Genomic DNA, 12,287 nt, shown 5'->3' on the forward strand with positions numbered 1-12,287 from the left:
CGAATTTGCATATGTAGGCATGACTTCATTGGTCAAGCTACTTGAGAGAGATTCTACCAAGACCAAAGAATATATTGCTTTCATATTACTTCATCTTTGTACTTACATTTAAGTTATTTGTGCTTGTGTGGAGATGGTAGTAAACCAAAAGAAGAGTAGTATCCTCTTTTCGATGCATATGCATATGATTATGAAGACTTTGGTAATCGATATTATGATTGGAATACTTATAATGTGGATGTACATGGAGATGATGATGGCTATGATCCAATGGATTATGGATGTGATTATGGGGATACCTCTTTCTACCCATTTGATCTAGGTAATCAAGATCATGTGATTGATGATAGTTTTCTTACCTTTGATCATAATTATGTTGGAATATCTTTTGATTTGGGAGAATGCATGATGGATTTTAGATATTTTTTGATAAGCATCCATCTTGGCACAAAATTTTTATCTTTAAAAGGCTTACTTGGCTAAACACTAGTCACTTTTAGCATTGTTCTGCTAGAAAGCAATTTTCAGATAGCTTGTTGTTTTAGCTTAGTTTTCATTCTTGCATATAGAGAAGAAAGACCTATAGTTGAAAGTATGTCAAATGAGGTTTCTTTGGACCCATAACATGCTTGATTTAGATAAGCCAATCAAGAGTTATTTCAGTTTTACTACAGTAGAGTTTGTAGTAGACAACATGTTATCTATTGTTTACAGGTGGCTTTTCATAGTTATGCTTTATCATCTAAAATGGATGTACATATGATCTACTTGGTTTTCCACTATTGATTTCATCCATTACATGACACATATTTAAGATTTCTCTATTTTTGTAGCCATTCTAATAGAGTAGCACTCTGACTTTCCTTACATTTAAGCCATTATAATAAGTCCCAAATTGTTTTTGAGGATAAAAACTTCTTTTGAGTGGGGATGGAATGTAAAAAACGGACAATGGGTAGCAAATAGTGAAAAATGAAATAATACATGGGTAGGTATAAAAGGTGTTTGGATCAATATTTTTTTTCCAATTGAATAAGAATATAAGTCACTTTTCTACTTCATCTCTCCCCTCTAGCATTTGTGGTTGACTTTTTCTTTCTATTCACTTTTTTTTCTCTCCTCTTAATGTTTTTCTCACCTCTTCCCTCTTTCTCTCTCCTTTTGTAGTCTTCTCTCTCATGTCTCTCTCCCAGTTCACTTGCATGTATTATTCACACACACACACACACACACACACATGTACCTACATATAATATCTATAAAAGATATCATAATAGTACATATAATTAGAATTACATGTATTACTATATTTAATGTGCATAACATTAAATAATAATAATTATATATGATATAATTGTATGTTAATTCAATAATGTACATATTATCTATAGTTATTAATACATTAGTATAATTGGTTACATATTAATGATTAATTGCTAATGTGTTAACTAATTGTTAATAAAATATGTAATATATATATATATAATTAATAAATGAGTTAATGTGTATACGTAATATATATTATGTATATATGTTAATATAAGAGTATAATCTATAAGTTTAAATAATATATTTTTTAAATAATATTTATTATATTTATTAATCATTTATATATTATTTATATTAATGATAATTATGTTATATTTATTATAATTATTAATACTTTAATGTACCTCATTACATGTATAATAACTAATATACATAACGATACAATAATGTAATTGATTATTAATATATCAACTATTTAATAAAAGATCTATAATTGTATTTTAATTAACATATTATACATATATAATTGTGCATATAGGTTATTAATTATTAATTGAGAGAGAGAGAGAGAGAGAGAGAGAGAGAGAGAGAGAGAGAAGAAGAAGAATAATAATAATAATAATAATAATAATAATAATAAGAAATTCTCAATATAGTTAGTTTATGGTTTATCAAAATTTTGTAATATTATAGGCTTAGCATGTGAAAATAATATGCATGGCATGATATGCTCAATGTGAATAGAAATCATCATTAAATGTATGAGTCTTTGAGAAACTTTGAAAAATAATCATAATGATTTTTTGGAGATATAGTTTAGGCAGCGGATCCTATTAATATTGGTCTTCCACTCCCTATATATCAATGAGTGCCACATCCTCATACATTACATTTTTGTGCATTATTCAACATTGTATTACTCTAACTTGCCAAAGCTTTCAAAGTTTGGATTATGCTTTCAAACCTTGGTGCGAGAATACTGGTGTGAAGCACTAAGAGAATCTAGGCACTGAGTGACTAGTAAACTTTTGTAAGAAGCTAAGAATAACAAATTAGAATAAATAACATTGATATTATACCATGTCACACTGACATTGGTATAAAAGGAGAGGAGATGTAATTTTTCACATCTTTTGACACATTAATACAATTACAGTCTTTCTCTCCCATCTTGCTCACAGCTTCTATGGCTTCCCCTTCTTTCTTGGCTTTCTCTCTCTAAATCTAGTCTTTCTCTCTCCTCGTCACTCTTCTTCTCTCTCTTCCTGTAGTCTTTCTCTCTCTTCTGCAATATTCTCTCTCCTCTTTCTCTCTCCCTAGTTCTCTCTCTGACAAGTGGTATCAAAGCATTGGTCTTTGATCCATTCTTTTCTTCTATTTTCAGTCCTATTTTCCTATATCAAAATCAAATTCAGACAAAAATGGTACAAGACAATGACTAGTGGAGTGGTGCAGATCATCTATAGTTAGTAAGAGACTACATCTGGAGATATCCAAGGTCAGATATGGCAGAGAATGGCTTAAATGACATGACGTCATCAAATTTTATGCAAAATTGGAGGTAATTAGGGTAAAGGATGGTTAACTGGGCTTAGTTTGGGAACAAACTGTGGTTACTTTGAAAAGAGGGAGTTCTCTTTTCCCTTTCCTGGAGTTTCCTACAAGTTTCATGGAAGTTCAGCACCAAGATCAGTTCATTCCTCTCAAACCCTTGATCTTCTTGGCCAAGAATCACCTGGAGTAGCTTCCCCTTACCATAAGCTTCAGAATGAGCACAAGGTTGCTCAACCTTGGCTCAGCCAAGCAGCCAGGAGCAGCCCCGAAAATTGCGGCGCAATTTTCGGGCTAATTCTAGCCTGCTCCCTGCTTAGCCTGCTCTTCCCTTCAGCCATGGCACTCTTCCTGGTCTTTTGCAAGCATTAAACTTCAGCAAGATGGAGATTCTTAGCCCTATTCAAGGTTCTTCAGCTTCTTCCTAAACCCTAGGTGAAAAGTCCATGGCAACCATGAAAGCTTCAACCCGACCTTCCAATTTTCAACAATTTATTGAAGATTCTTCATCCTTTTAGCCCGTGGGATCATTTCAACAAGGATTCTTCAACAAATTGCAAGGATTAAGTACGAAATGATTAAAGATTGAAACTCAAGAGCTTCTATGGAGCAGAAATTTGGGAGAAATGGGTCTAATGCTTCAATTTCAAGAATTTGAAGCTTCAAGATTGTTCCTAAGTACTGAATAAACAAGCATTGGGGATTATTTTACCAACATTGGACAACTGGAGGCTCTATCAAGCATATGAAGATTGATCAAGTCATCATCAGCCATGTCAAAGATACTCTCCTTCAATTCTTAATCTCTCTCATTAATCCAATTGCTGAGCTTAATCCATTTGATTGAGAGATTAAAGAATTGAATAATATCCATCAAATTTTCAGCCAACCTTTGCTTGAATCAATCCATTCATGAATGCAATGCTTGCTTTATGCATACTAGTTCCAATCAGTGAATTAGAGGCTTCAATCTGAAATTTCAGCATAACAATTGAATCCCATTGATTGAATCTATTGATTGATGAACTTGTTTGCTCTAATCCAATTGATTGGTTGAATTTCTTTTACCCAAGCTAAAATATTGTAAAAGGGTAAGTACTAGCAATCAGTGAGTCACTGAATTGCATTGGTAAGACCCTTCTCCTATCCAAATTTTCAAGATTCCAATCAATTGTATCTCATGAAAGGCTGAATGAATATTTCAAAAATGCATCTCATGCTGATTGATTAGAATACTAGCCTCTGCCATGTTGATATACCCACCGAGGAAAAAGGTGGATGCCGGGGGAGATAGTGGGACAAAAGAGAGGTAACCCTCCCTCACTATCAAAGATCCCGAAGGGGTGCAACCAACCGACCCGGGGGGAACTTTGTCCACCTCTTGGTGATTCAGAGCCCGTGTAGGGAGCCTGTCATGCCGTTTTATCCCTCACACAGGTTCAACGAGTGGAGAATTGAAGATTGAAGACTTTCCAAAGGCTCAAGTACCTACAGGTTCAAAACAGGGTAAAACAGGGAATTTACAAGGCACTTACAGGGTACTTACAGGTGGTTACAGGTACACCCTTCATTACTGAAGTACAGGTGCAGGTACTACAGGGTACCCACAGGTCCTATACACTATTTTACAGGGTTTGTAACCATTTGGGGTTACTATCTTGCACTACAGGGTCAAAACAGGGCACTTACAGGTCTAAACAGGGTGCAGGACTAGACAGTTTAGACTCAGAAATCCAGCTACAGAATTTTTTGTCCTAAACCTTTTATAGCAAGCTATAGCTCATCTCGAAGAGGGCATTCTTAGCTTCGATTTGAATTAAAATTTCTGAAATCAGAGTTCCCTAGCAAAAGTTATAGCCATTTTTCTAACAAGGGGTACTGCAGGACTGCACTATTATGGCAGGACATAAAGGCAAAAATAAGGTCCAGGAAGATTATGCTCCGCAAATCAGGGATTCCATGCTGGATAATATACTTTAAGAGAGCCCTGAAGAGCTTCAACAACAAGGAGAAGTCGGTATACTCAATAATACTTTGTGTGCCCATGAACAAAGACATAGGGAACGACATGAGGCCATTTTGTCAAGAATGGAGCAGATGGTTTTATCTATTGATCAAACGAAGTCTTCCATTGATAAGTTAGTGGATTCAACTACTCAAACCAAGGCTTCTATTGATATGTTGGTGGAATCTAATGCTCAAATTATGGCACAATTTTTTCAATTCATGCAGTTGCAAATGGGATCAAGAGAAGCTAATGAGAAGGCTTGTTCAAACAGTGGCCCTTTAGTCCCACTTCAACCATCTAACCAAAATGGTCATGGATATGGGATTATTGGAAGAAGAGGCATTTCAAATAGTCAGTATGAAGTAGGAGAGGCTTCACAGAGGCATGATGACTATTTGGGTAGTTTGAATGGAGCCAATCCTCAAGCTTTTGGACTGAATACTCAAAAATCTAGGGGTGCTCTACCATCAGGAAGATTGCATAGTAATTCTTAGCCACCTGTTGGAAGATTTCCATCTCAATTTGGAGGTTCCGTACTTGGTAATCTTGATTAGCCAATTTTGGGACAACAACCCTTTCATGAAAGAGAGCTTAAGGACAAAATTGTTCTAGCCAAATTTAATGGTCAGTCATCTTCACCATCTTATTTAGAGGAGTGGACCTCTAAGATGGAGTCTTACTTTGACATATTTCCTAAAACTGATGACATGAAGATTCACTTTGCTTCTTTGCATTTGGAGGGATTTACCCATACTTGGTGGAGATATATTAAGAAAGAGAACATACTTGTAGAGAATTGGGAAGCTTTCAAATCACTTATGGCTGAAGTGTTTGTTTCTCCTCTTGAGAAAGAGAAATTAGCACGAAGATGGTATGGTTTAGAACAAAGGGGCCTAAGTGTAAGAGAGTACACTAACCAATTCCTCAACCTGACCATGTATGTGGAAAGCATCAGTGATAAGGCTAAGCTTCACAAGTTTATGTATGGTTTGGAGCCATCTTTATTAGCAGATGTTATGGCACAAAATCCTACTTCACTTTTTAAGGCTATTGAGCTTCCGGAGCGCTATGGAAGAAAGTATAGAAAATAATCTTCATTTCAGCCTGGTTTTGGACAGCCAAGGACTGTTTTAAAGCAGGGGCAAGTTGGTAATACTTATGGCAATAATCATGTGCCAAATGGGAGCTTATGGGTACCAACTTATCCTCCATTCAATGCTTCTAGGCCTCAAAGTAATTTCAGGACAGCAAACAATCTAAGAGTTAATTTCAAACAGGGGGACAGCAAGCCTAAGTCCATCTCAGCCAATACAAATCCTAAATCTATTCCTATGGATCTTTATAAAGAAAGGAAGGAAAAAGGCTTATGTTTCAAGTGTGGGGAAAAGTATACACCTGATCATGCTTCAAAGTGTGTATACAAAAATGTCAAACCCAAGCTTCAGAGTATATTGGTTTTTGAGGATTTGGAAGATGACATAGATGAAGCTAATGCAATGGCACTTAATGCTGAAAATGAAGATCTTGAGGAGGAAGTTGGGCAGGAGTATTTTTATGATCCAGCCGACTCTTTTCCTTTTGATCCAGGTGGAAGTGTTCCGTTCGACCCAGATGGAACTTGTGATGAGTCGCTTATTGCCACTAATTGTTCTATCTCTATGGATGCTTGGACAGGATCTAAGAGCCCTAATACACTCCGTATGAAGGGAAGCATATGCGGAAAGTCAGTGTTCATCTTGATAGACAGTGGCAGTACTCATAGTTTTGTGAATAAGTCCATCATGGACAAGCTAAATTGTGTTCCCACAAATTTACAGCAACCCATTAGAGTTCAAGTGGCTAATGGTGAAGAGGAAATCAGTACATAGATTTGCCCACATGTTTCTTTATAGTTGGCTGAAATTTTTGAAGCCAAGGTAAACCTGATCACTCTGAAAATGGGGCCTATAGATATTGTACTTGATTGTGATTGGTTGATGACACTAGGTAGGATCACTATGGATTTCTCATAGTTGTATATGGAGTTTATCTCCAATGGACAGCCTATCCATTTACAGGGAATTCCTAGTAGATCAGATTTTTAGCTTATCACCATTCAACAACTCAAAAGAGAGTACAAGAAGCGCTCACAAATATTTGTTTTGCATTTGAATAAAGAAACACAGGATCAACCCAATAATTCAGCAAACCATCCAGCCTTGACAGCTCTTCTTGAGGAGTATAGAGATCTGTTTGAAGTACCTACTTCATTGCCTTCTAAGAGAGCAGTGGATCACCCCATTGATTTGGAGTCCAACTCAAAGACACTCAATAAGCCACCTTACAGATTATCAAAGTGTGAACGAGAAGAAGTAGCCAAGCAAATCAAGGAACTTCTTGAAATGGGATTCATTGAGCCAAGTTCTTCACCTTATGCATCCCCAGTCCTGTTAGTCAAAAAGAAAGATGGATCTTTCAGAATGTGCATTGACTACAGGGATCTCAATAAGATCACAGTGAAGAACAAGTATCCTATACCCAAGATTGATGATTTGCTTGATGAGCTTAAGGGGGCTTGATTTTTTACGAAGATTGATTTGAGGTCAGGGTATCATCAGATTCGCGTGCGAGAGGGTGATGAAGTCAAGACTGCTTTCAGGATTGATCGTGGGCTCTATCATTTCTTAGTGATGCCATTTGGGCTTACAAACGCTCCAGCTACCTTCCAAAGCTTGATGAATAATTTTACAACCTTTCCTCTTTCAGTTTGTCTTGGTGTTCTTTGACGACATCTTGATCTATAGCAAGACTTTATAGGATCACTTAGCACATATGAGGAGGGTTTTTTATGTATTGAGACATCATAGGCTTTTTGCTAAGGAGAAGAAGTGTTCTTTCATGCAGATTGAAGTGGAATACTTGGGACATATTGTTAGTGAAAAAGGAATACAGGATGATCCTAAGAAGGTGCAATGCATAAGAGATTGGCCAACGCCTACTACTACTACCTCTCTTAGAGGATTCCTTGGTTTATCTTCATTCTATCGCCGATTTATAAAGCATTATGCGGCAATTACAGCTCCTTTGACTGACAGGTTGAAGAATGAGTCTTTCTTTTGGGATGCTCTTGCAGATAGTAGCTTCAACCAGTTAAAGGAACTCCTTACCTCTGCTCTTATCTTAGTATGCCCGGATTTCTCCAAAGAATTTACTATACAGTGTGATGCTAGTGGCCGTGGCATTGGGGCTGTTTTGCTTCAGGAGCATGGAGTAATTGCATTTGAGAGCCGTAAGCTTACAGATAAAGAAATGGCCATGAATGTTTATGACCACGAGATGTTGGCTATCTTGCATGCAATCAAGAAGTGGCACCATTACTTATATGGCAGTCGATTCAGAGTACATAGTGATCACAGGGGTACTTAAGTATTTCCTTACTCAGTCCAATCTTACTCCAAAGCAACGTCGTTGGGTAGCTACATTACAGAATTATGATTTTGACATCACTCATACAAGGGGCAAAGATAACATAGTGGCTGATTCTCTTTCTCATATGTGGGCCTGCAAAGTTTCAGCTTATGACAGAATTACATAATGACTGGATTGAAGAATTACAGGAGGCCTATCTTCTAGATGAGGAATTCAGCCAAATCTTTCAGAAATTACAGTAAGGTCTTATGGAAGAAAACTCGCATTACCAGCTTAAAAATTGTCTTATTTGGTGGAAAGGCAAGATTGTTATTCCCTCTACTTCTTCTTTTAAGCGGAAAATTATGGAGGAGTTACATTCTTCGCCTCTAGCTGGACATTTAGAAGTTTTCAAGACCTATGACAGGATCAGTAAAAGCTTTTATTGGAAAGGACTGTGGAAAGATGTCAAGGACTTTGTTATGAAGTGTATGCCTTGTCAGCAAAATAAGGACAGCACCCATAAGCCAGGAGGTTTGTTATAGCCATTGCCTATTCTTACGGGTAAATGGACTCATATTACTATGGATTTCATTACTGACTTACCTACTACCAAGAAGGGATGGAATAGTATTTATGTGGTGGTAGACAGACTCACCAAGGCAGCCCATTTTATTCTAACCAAGATTCAGTTTTCTGCTTCTCAAGTGGCCAGCCAGTTTATGGAGCATATTTTTAGACTACATGGATTACCGCAGGTAATTGTCCATGATAGAGACTCAAAGTTTATGAGTAACTTTTGGCAGGCGGTATTTACATCTATGGGCACTAAATTGGCTCCATCTACAGCTTATCATCCTCAAACTGATGGACAGACAGAGAGAGTTAATAAATGGTTGGAGACTTATCTTCGCCATTTTTGCTATGATGTCCAAACCTCATGGGATTCTTAGTTACACTTGGCTGAGTTTGCTTATAACAATTCCACTCATGTGAGTATAGGAGTTTCACCCTTTGAGGCTTTGTATGGTTACAAGGTGCCCTTACCCACAGTCATCTTTAATGAAAAGATCAATCCTCATGGGAAGGAAGAGTTGAAAAGAATGCAGACCCTTCTTTAGCAATGTAAGGTGAATCTAAGGAATGCTTAAGATCAAATGAAGATGTATGCTGATGAGAAGAGGAGGCCCTTAGAGTTCCAAGAAGGAGAGCTGGTTTTGTTAAAGGTGCCCAAATCCAAGTACTCTACATTAAAAGATGGATCTAGTAATAAGCTTGCCCACAGGTTTTATGGCCCTTACCGGATCCTTAAGTGAATTGGAGATTTGGCATACAAACTAGAGCTTCCCTCTTCTACAAAGATTCATAATGTCTTCCATGTTAGTCAGCTCAAGCCTTATTATGGTGATCCAATGGATATAGGTGATGAGCTGCCACCTATTAATGAAGACGGTCTTATTCAGTACATCCTAGAGGCTGTTATAGGCCAGCGTGAAAAAAAAGCTTCGATCACGTTCTATTGTGGAATATTTGATCAAATGGAGAGGTTTACCACCTGAAGAAGCTTCTTGGAGACCTGATTCTATATTGGATGAGTATCCTTACTACTTGAGGGATACATTGGTGGCTGAAGCCTATTGCTTACGGAGCTAGTAATGATGTAGACTGGTTTAGGACAGTACGTTGTTTTAGAACAGTTTTTATCGTGCTTAATTTTCATAATTAAGCTATCTACATGGGCTTAAAGTACTCTTCAAGAGCTTCGTTTTGATATATGGTACGTCCCATTTGGACACTTTTACTAGAAGTTATGGCAGATTTGGTCCAGCTGGGTCTGTTTACTCAGCAAGCTGTCTACTTTGTTTCAAGATTATTTGTTGAAGACTTTATGGCTCCATATGCTTTTGAAGTATTCCAAATCATGTATATAGCTAGGGCTTACTTCCGTTCTTCAATTTCAGCTCATGTAGTTAGTCATACTTCATTCATTTCCCATTTGTAAAGCTATAAAACAGAGTAGTACTCTGTTTTATCCATTTTTTCTAGTTGTTTTCAGGTTTGTTTTTTATGACAAAAACTTTTGGAAAGGGATGGATTGTAAGAAGCTGGGAATAACAAATTAGTGTAAATAACATTGATATTATGCCATGTCACACTGACATTGGTATAAAAGGAGAGGAGATGTAATTTTTCACATCTTTTGACACATTAATACAATTACAGTCTTTCTCTCCCATCTTGCTCACAGCTTCTATGGCTTTTCCTTCTTTCATGTCCTTCTCTCTCTAAATCTAGTCTTTCTCTCTCCTCGTCGCTCTTCTTCTCTCTCTTCTTGCAATCTTTCTCTCTCTTCTGCAGTCTTCTCTCTCCTCGTCGCTCTTCTTCTCTCTCTTCTTGCAGTCTTTCTCTCTCTTCTGCAGTCTTCTCTCTCCTCTTTCTCTCTCCCTAGTTCTCTCTCTGACAAGAAGTTGGGAATAACAAATTAGTGTAAATAACATTGATATTATGCCATGTTACACTGACATTGGTATAAAAGGAGAGAAGATGTAAATTTTCACATCTTTTGACACATTAATATAATTACAGTCTTTCTCTCCCATATTGCTCACAGCTTCTATGGCTTCCCCTTCTTTGCTGTCTTTCTCTCTCTAAATCTAGTCTTTCTCTCTCCTCGTCACTCTCCTTCTCTCTCTTCCTGCAGTCTTTCTCTCTCTTCTGCAGTATCCTCTCTCCTCTTTCTCTCTCCCTAGTTCTCTCTCTGACAACTTTAAAGTCATGATTTAAGTTTTGATGGTTCTAAAAAACTTGCATAGAGGAGTCCCTTGTGGTATAAACTTACAACCATCGCTTAATTGTCTATGGTTCAAAAAGACTTGAATTATCCTCACACATACATGTATGTTCTGAGAATTTGATTGTTCCAAAATGAATACGGCATACACACACTCATAGAAAGGAAGCATGTTGTAATAAATAAGCAATAGAATCAAAACATTATTTTGTCCCCAAAAAGTTGTATTATTTCCATGCGTGAGTGAGTGCACACACATTCACCACAAAAGAAGTATGTTTACATAAATTTAGGTATGCATATATGTATGTGAGTGGGTTGTAAAATCTTACTACTATATTATTTTTGTTGTAGGTTTAAACCTCCAGAGGGCTTCTCGAACCTATCCTTTTCCAAACCTCCCTTTTTCAATCAAAACCCCCTCCCCTCTCTTCTTTCTCACGTGTAATCTCTCATTTTCTCTTCCCCCTTCATTTTTTCATTAAAACCCCCCCTTACCTTCCTTTTTCAAATTAAAACCCCCTCCCCTCTCTCTCACTTATAATCTCTCTCTTTCTTTTTTCCCTCCCATTTTTTATTAAATTCCTCCCCCCTCCTCTCTCTCTCTCTCTCTCTCCTTTAATTAAATTAAACTTCTTCTCACAATTAGATTAAAATTTTTAATTTAAATTTTTCTTTTAATTAAAATTAAAAAAAAACATTTTTAATTTAATATTTTTCAAATATAGTTTTTCACACACTTTGAGAGGGAGATAGAAGGAGAGAGAGAGAGAGAAAAAAAAAGAAGAAGAATAAGAAGGATAAAAAGAAGAAGACAGAGAGAGGAGGGGGGAAGAGGAAATAGAATAGTCTTTTTTAAATTAAACAATTTTCTTTTCCCCCTCCCCCACTCTCTCTCATGTGTAGGGCTAGTTTTCTTTCTCCCTTTCTCTTTGTCTCTCTTAGTTAGATTAAACTTTTTAATTTAATTTTTTAATTAAATATTTTAAAATATTTTTTAATTTAAAGTTTTTTGACATAATTCCTTCCCCCCCTCTCTCTCATGTGTAGGGCCTAGGTTCTCTCTCTCTCTCTCTCTCTCTCTCTCTCTCTCTCTCTCTCTCTCTCTCTCCCCCCTTTAATTAAATCAAACTTCTTTTTAAATCAAATGTCTCTCTCTCTCTCTCTCTATGTTAGATTAAACTTTTTAATTTAATTTTTTCCTTTTAATTAAACATTTTTAAAAGGATTCTAGAGAGAGAGAGAAGAAGAAGAAGAAGAAGAAGAAGAAGAAGACAGAGA

Source organism: Lygodium microphyllum, chromosome 11, assembly GCF_053477565.2.
Source record: "Lygodium microphyllum isolate KBCC chromosome 11, Lygodium_microphyllum_v1.1.10, whole genome shotgun sequence".
NCBI lineage: Eukaryota > Viridiplantae > Streptophyta > Polypodiopsida > Schizaeales > Lygodiaceae > Lygodium > Lygodium microphyllum.